The sequence below is a fragment of the Capsicum annuum genome, unplaced genomic scaffold (genome assembly GCF_002878395.1).
Source record: "Capsicum annuum cultivar UCD-10X-F1 unplaced genomic scaffold, UCD10Xv1.1 ctg76761, whole genome shotgun sequence".
Lineage (NCBI taxonomy): Eukaryota > Viridiplantae > Streptophyta > Magnoliopsida > Solanales > Solanaceae > Capsicum > Capsicum annuum.
The window spans coordinates 1,100-9,484 of NW_025887091.1; the positions used below are offsets into that span (position 1 = coordinate 1,100).

General features: G+C 38.7%; 2 pseudogenes; both read right to left on the reverse strand.

Moving 5' to 3' along the window:
• Positions 1–670: 670 nt before the first annotated feature.
• Positions 671–1,854, reverse strand: LOC124885177 (annotated as a pseudogene).
• LOC107852535 lies at positions 1,672–2,872 on the reverse strand (annotated as a pseudogene).
• Positions 2,873–8,385: the final 5,513 nt, after the last annotated feature.

Sequence of the window (8,385 nt, forward strand, 5' to 3'; positions counted from 1 at the left end):
CTTATTGATGAAGTCCTCAAATTTGTGGGGAGGAGGAGAAGAAGAACTAAACTAAAAGCTGCATAATGTATTCGTATATGCTCGATTTTATTGATTAAAGGAGGTTTTCTTTGAGTAGATATGCAAGTTAGGTGGGAATTCATGTATATTGTTCAGAAATGAAAATCTTTTTGGGGTGACATTGTTGAGGAACTCTGGAAGCTATGTTGCCTGCACATGCCTTGGAAGGCTTCTTGTTATCACAAAATTCAAGGTTTCTGAAGCAAAACCTGTTGTTTTTTACCTGATCCTTTCTAGGAGGTTTTTTCATGTATTACAAGTTCTAGTTTGTATTATTCATTTATAATTGTCTCCGCCATCTTACGCAGATTTTCATGGACTTAAGTGACCGTTTTTGGTTTGATGCTTTAACATGTATATTTCCTCAGTCATTGCTATAGTTGTAGTTCTCTTTTTTCTTTTCGTGTTGCTGTTAGTGCGGAACTAGTGATGACAGCAAGGATGGAGTAGGACACTTCAAGCTTTACCACACCCTGATTTTCAGAAACATACATAGCTTGAATTGTTTGTGATTCAAGTTGGTGGTTAGGAGGAAATTACTTACTCCAGACAAAATAGGAAGGAGAGAAATGTAGGTCCAGAAACTGTTCAGATTTTTTTTGCTACAATTCTATTCAACCATAGAATCCAAATCAATATCAATGTTGCTTACAACAAATTTCAATCTAGTGGTGACTTAAGAAGTGCATATATCTCATTTGATTTTGGATGGGATTTATCCTCTACTACAAACTTATGAATATCACCTCCTTCCTCGATGAAGTTGTACCCTGCTGCTTTTGTAATCTGGGAGGACTTCATCAGTTTCCTGAACCTTGCAACACCATCCCACAGACCAGCTCTTGCATAGATATTTGAGAGAATAACATAATTCGCAGGATTCCATGGCTCCAACACAAAGGAATTCGACTGCTTGTTCAGCCAGTTCAACATTGCCATGGAAACTGTAGGCTCCAAGCAGAGTTCCCCATATAACATTATCAGGTCTCATTGGCATGCTTTGTATAAGATCATAAGCTTCCTGCAATCTCCCAACCTGGCCTAAGAGATCAACCATACAGCCATAGTGTTCTAATTTTGGAGCTATGGAGAATCTTCTCTCCATCACTTTTGAGGAGTTCCCAGCCCTTCTCTACCATGCCTCCATGTGTGCATGCTAAGATTGCTCCGACAAATGTTACATCATCAGGTTCATTTCCTTCTCCCTGTGTGATACAAGTCAAAAATACTAAAATGGAAACGTCACACAAATAATGGAAAACACTAAAAACAAAGAAACAAGATAGAAAATAAAAGGGATAGATAGGAGATAAAGAGAGGACAATCTAAGGGTATATCAAACCCGAAGACTTTCCTATCGAAATATCACAAGCACCGACCTCTTAAGAGGACCTCACGGGAATGGACCCGAGCAACCCACGTTTCTCACATTCAATGTAACTCCCAACAAGTTACCACTAAACACTCTCAAGTGTATTTCTATTCATCATTCAAAATCATCTCCTTAAAATGAAGGCAAACTAGCTATTTATAGGCCATGGGTCTTTACTACACAATGGGCCCAAAAGTGACCCAAAGCCCAAAATAATGTCATGGGCATCCATGCTCTCTCGAAGCCCACGCCATCTTCCAAACACGTCGTGGCTCAATGCTCCCGTGGATGACATCATCAAATGTAGCTTCTCCCGCGCTCCAAGCTATCATCCACACAAGTATTTGTTCCCCTAAAACAACCAAATCTTGGATCCATAGATGTGATCCTTGAAGCATCGATCCCAAAGGAGTGGAGCCCATTGATCTTGTATCACTGTGTCGACAGCACAACACTCGTGTAAATTCCACTATAAAAGCTCATGCTTGCTGCTGTAATTGGATGTTTGATAAGCACAACAACGGTAAAGAAGAACAAAGAGAATATTTGCAAAGGCTTACCAGCATTTGATTGAAAAGCTTAAGAGCTTCATCACTTTTTCCATGGACAGCTAACCCCATGATCATGGTATTCCAATAACACAAGCTCCTCCTCCTATCAATCTCGTGAAAGAGTTGCATTGCCCTATCAATTCTAACACACTTTGCATACATTTCAAGCACAGCATTACAAACAAACAAATTCTTAAAGTATCCACTTGCTCTTGCATAACTTCAATCTTCTCCCCAACCTCCAGTGCCCCAAGATTCGCACAAGCTGGAAGAACACTAGAAATCTTAACTTCATTAGGCTTTACCCCTCCGGCTTTCTCCATTTCCTTGTAAACAGCTAGTGCATCCGTATACTTCCCATGTTGCGAACATCCACAGATCATTGCAGTCAAAGAAATCACATTCCTCGAAGGCATTTCCGAAAAAAACTTGAAAGCTTCTTCCACATTTCCATTCTTGGCATACCCCGCAATCAAAGAATTCCAAGTAGGCACATCCTTCATTTCCATCTCATCAAAGAGCTTCCGCGCAGAAGGAAACAACCCCATTTTAGCATACATGTCAACAAGTGCAGTTAAAGTGTAAATTTCAAATTCAAAACCCCATTTGATGAAATGAACGTGAACATTTGGCTTTGAATGGGACTAGAAAGATTGGCGCTTGCGGCGAAGACGAACGTGAAGGAGTGTGGATTAGGAGAGCAGCCTTGACGGCGCATCTGGATGTAGAGAGAAAAACACTGGTTAGAAAGCCCATGAGAAGAATAGGCTTGAATGATCTTGTTGTAGAGGAAGACGGTTTGGTAATATTGTCGAACACTGTGGGCGTACGGGATGTTTGGGATTTCAACAAGTTTGGTGATCAAGTACTGGGTAAAGTCAACGCCATAAGAAATGTTTGATTACGTCAACACCCCATGCAAAAATCTACCTCATAAGAGATTTGCACGATTTGAAATTCGATGAATAATGAAAATAATGTAAAGTCTGTGTTATAAGAGATTTAAGTGGTGTTCATATCGGTCAAAATTGTTGATTACAAACAAATACAATTTAATGAACTATGTGGCATTGACAATTTGAAACCTTGGAAATACTTAATTTAAGTTTTCTAGATGTGAGCTTAAATGGAGAAACACAAAAGGATTTTTGTAGTCGATCACAACTTGTTTGGATTGGAGTGTAGCTATTGTTGTTGGAAAATGAGAGGTTGTGTAAAATTGATTTTGATACAACCAAAACAAGCTGAGGTATGTGAATTCTCCCTGACCATGGGCTTAATTTAATTTCATCTTATATCCCTAATCTGTATTGTGAGGACTCAGTCATAAATTGACTAGTTTTAACTTGGAGGTTAGTAGCGAAAATTAGTTTGTAATGCATATAGCTATTGGTAACATTTTTTCTCAATTTGTAATCATGAGTTCATGTAAGAAGGCATATTGTTGCGACCCAAGCCGAGGCCCTGGTTGAGACGGGCTTCCCGAACCATCAAAGGCCCGAGAGACCCCTGTCTCTGCCTAACTGTCATGACCCGAGCCGAGGCCCTGGCCACGTCGAGCATCCTGGACCAACACAGGATTGACAGACCCCAGTCTCTGCCCAACCCTCTAATGATATTGTGCGCTCTGGGATTAGACCCGCACGGCTTTAAAAAGCGTCACTAGTTAGTAAGGCTTACTTACTTATATACCCAGTTTTTTCCTGTTGTCAATGAGTATCCAGATGTTTTTCCTGACAATTTTCTAGGAGTTCCTCCCGATAGAGAAATAGATTTTGGGATTGATCTTCTTCCCGACACTCAGTCTATCTCCATTCCACCATATATAATGGCTCCTGCAGAGTTAAGAGAGTTTAAAGAGCAGTTGAAAGATCTTCTTGATAAAGGTTTTATAAGGTCTAATATTTCTCCTTGGGGTGCTCCAGTCTTGTTCGTGCGTAAAAAGGATGGTTCACTTCGGATGCGCATCGATTATCGCTAGCTCAATAAATTCACCATAAGGAACAAGTACCCCTTCCTAGAATAGATATTCGATCAGCTACAGGATGCCAAGTATTTTTCTTAAATAGATCTAAGATCTGGTTACCATCCGTTAAAAGTTACAGAATGTGATACTCCGAAGACAGCTTTTTGAACTCGATATGGTCACTTTGAATTTTTAGTTATGTCCTTTGGTTTGACTAACACTCCTGCAGTTTTTATGGACCTTATGAATAGAGGTATTTAAACCATATTTGGATATGTTCGTAATTGTCTTCATTGATGATATTTTGGTCTACTCTCAAAGTAGGAGGAGCATGCTAATCATCTCAGGATTGTTCTTCAAATACTTAAGAACCATGAGTTGTATGTTAAATTCTCTAAGTGTGAATTTTGGTTGGAGTTGGTAGCATTTTTGGGCCATATTATTTCTGGTAAAGACATTCAGGTTGATTCTCAAAAGATTGAGGCAGTAAAAAATTGGCCCAGACCTACTACACCTTCTGAAATTAGAAGCTTTATGGGTCTAGCTGGTTACTACAGGAGATGTGTGGAGGGATTTCCCTCCATTGCCGCTCCTTTAAATAGATTGAATCAGAAAATGGTCAAGTTTCAATGGTCGGAGGCATGTCATAAGAGTTTTCAGGAGCTAACAGATAGGTTGACCTTCGCCCCAGTGTTGACTTTACCGGACGGAAATAAAGTCTTCGTGGTTTATTGTGATGCTTCACGGGTTAGTATTGGTTGTGTATTGATGTAACGTGGTAAGGTTATAGCCTATGCCTCGAGAAAACTTAAAAATAGTCAACGGAATTACCCCCTCACGACCTTGAATTAGCAATTGTGTCTTTGCTTTGAAGATTTGGCATTACTATCTTTATGTGGTACATGTTGATATTTTCACTAATCATAAAAGACTCTAATATGTTTTCAGTCAGAAGGAGTTGAATCTCAAGAGGTGGCTTGAGTTACTCAAGGACTATGATTTAAGTTCGCTCTATCATCCTGATAAGGCGGGGCAAACCTCAGTCCTGAGTGTAGATAAATCTCATTCAGTGGGGCAAACCTCAGTGAGGACGCTGAGTCCATAAAGGGGGTGTATGTAACACCCCAACTTAGGAAGGATTCGGTCACGATCTGAACCAGCGCCTGGCCGTGACGAGCATTTCGAACCATTGAGGCCCGAAACACCCCTATCTGTCAGGTAATCATGCACCTAATTCATATGATCAAAGAAATGCGGAAAAACACAATAATTCGGAAACATGTTCATAAATATGAAAAGAGACAATAACGGGGAGATAAGGTCCCTCAACATCAATTATCCTCTGAACAACTGTCGGCGAAAATCTCTAACAAATGACTGAAACAATGTCTATCTGAAAATTGGGACAAGGCCCCCAATAGATCCAAAAACTGAATATAAGATAAAAGGACTGCAGGGCATAAGACCTTCCGAAACATAGAAGGCTTACCACTTGTCACTACAGCTCTGTCTGAAAGTTCTACTGATTCTCTTGACCCCTAGATTGGGCCTCTGAACCTGAGAGGTTGGAGAGGGGAGGGGGTCAGCACAAAAGTACTGGCACGCAGAGATATCAAAACAAAACATAATATTTTTACAAAGTATAGTTGAGAGCCATTACGTATCAAATCATTTGAAAGCATATGGGTGTAATGCAATAGTTTTTCTTAACAATAATGAAATGCAACTGAGCTAGGTGGAATACCCTACATAATTTACACCAACTGTCAAATCTCGGTTGCCGCCGAGATTAGAGTATAAGTTAGGGAGAGACACTTAAGATCACACAACATGGTGTCTCGACCCAATGGTATTGCCCAAGATCACTTGGCTCGGGCTCCTACCTATAGTCCCAATTTGGGAATGACATGAAGTCAAGTACACAGATCGTTTAGCCTAGTACCAATATTCCGTGTCGGCAAACACATTATTCCAGCGATGAGCCCTTGTGTCTTTAACGCCTTCTTCGGGCATCCACCTTTCTCATGTAAAATCAATGCATTCAAATTTCATTTAATCCAATCACGTATCGTATTCTGTAGGGTATCGTCATTCCCGACTTGCAAGTCATCAATATCACATCCACATATGCATAATCATGTAAAAACCAAGGTTCAGCCAGAAATTTACAAGTGGTGAACAATATTTATTTCAAATTAATGCTCTCTTTTGTTGATCACACTATAATATGGAGTATCAAAACATTATCATGGGAATTTAAAAACAATTTATCATTCATATTTATCAACTTCCATAGAAAATCTCAAATCACATATGCATGGTTTCAACCATTCAAGTATATAGGCAAACAATTCCCATGACATAAAGAAAATGACTTAGAAATCATATTGAAAGCAAGATATTAGCATTTGATTGAAAGCCTCCATTTAAAAGCATGCTTGTTTATAAAGACTACACCCATGAAATTTTTGGATAACCCCACATACCTCTATTTCCAAGGATAATAGATGTTTCTTGAAGCTTGCGGATTGGTGATTCCGAATATGTAATTATCTTCGAAAACCTACGGTCGAATCTTGAACTGTTTGGGTTTTTATTTTGAAATCCTAAGGAGAGTTCTTGAGAAATTTTGGGGAAAGTATGTGTATTATGGTGTTTGAGGGATTAAATCCCGTGTTGGTGGTATATATAGGGGTGGAGGATGACCAAAATACCCTTAAGGAACAATTAAGGTCAAATCTGTCCCTCCGTTGACAGTTTGATAGGCTGGAGTAAATCGATTATAACTTTTTACTCATATACTCAAATTGGATGAAACCAACTTCATTTTAAATATAACTCACATAGCTTTCGTTTGATATATTATATCTCACTCAGTTCATTATATACAGGGAGTTATGATCGTTTGAAGTTGACCCTGAAATGCTGAAAACTGGGCAATAGGCTATGCGTTTTGCTACTGTTTTGAAATCCAAACGCAGCCTTATGCATTCCGAAAAATTCCAAAACTTATCCGAGATGTACTATGAGCTTTCCCAATCGTAACGCAACTTGAAAATCTAAAAACGAATGTCGGGAAGGTTGAAAAGTTGTATCTCGAAGATTGCCAGCTAAAATGAAACTAAGTCCTCATTACACTTAGAAAAATTTTCAAGTTTTCAAGTCTAAGGGCACTCTATTAAAGGCTAATCCATGCACGACTTTTACGGGGTGTTACACGGACCAGAAGCTATATTGCCATTGACTAAACATATTCCTGCTGATTGGACTTTTCCATTCTTCCAACAAAGTCAAAAGGGAGTGATGTGATTCCCGGAACTTAGAATAGCCGACCTGTTTGGATGGTAGAACGGGGAGAGGGAAGACTTGCTTTCGCTATGGCTCCGGTGGGTTCCCCGTCTCGGTCATTATATAGATTAGATCTGGAGAAAATAGGGCAAGGAGTTGTTAGAATGAATGAGGTCGCCGTCCAACTCTAATGGGCTGAAGTTCGATGCAGAGCTGTCATTTTTCTTAATATTATAATATTTCCTACACAAAATTGGAGTAAATCCCTAAGTAAAGCCTTTTAACTTTCTGTTGATAATAAAACATTATCAACCAGACTGATTGAACTGTTTAGATTTATCATGGATGATGCAAACTTAGCTTTGTTCATAACTCACAGTGTAAAAACCATGGACATACATTCTTAATTTTCATTAAGGAGATAAGGTCAATATCTTCTTGTGCCTTGGTTATCACACTAGTTCATTACTGATACTGTTTATTTTTACTGAATGCTATATAGTGTTTTTTCTATTACTTGCTACATCTTCTTTACTTCTGCATGTTCTTTTCCTTGCTGCTCTGATATGCGATACTTGAGCCGACGTTCTTTCGCAAACAACCTCTCTACCTCCACGAGGTAAGCTTTGTTTAGGCTTTACCCTCCATAGACCCCACTTTCACTGGGCCTATTTTTGAAGTTGGATAAGGTCAATATCCTACTCTTTGTTTTGTATCTGTATTTTTATTTCTTAAATGTATGTATGGAAATTAAGTTCCAGTTTTCAAACATTTAATAAAAGATACCGGTTAACCATCTATTTTATTTTATAAAATCTGCCACTAGTTTTATTTAAGGTTTATTTAAGTGTTGATAATGACATATATTGAGATAATACACAATCTGACCTATGATTTCATTGACATATTAATCTCAAATCTCTTTCAATCCCAGCTAATGTGAAGGTGACATATAACCATAAATACATTTAACTACTAGAATCCTTTATTATGGAATTTTTCAGGTGTCATTCTATTAAGTCAACTCGTTCTATCTCTACTATTATTGGTAACTTGATCACATACACCATTTCCGCAGCTCAGAGGTATGACATTTTTCTTTGTCTTCTCAAAACATCTTTCGTGGTTACTATAAACTATATGTTCTT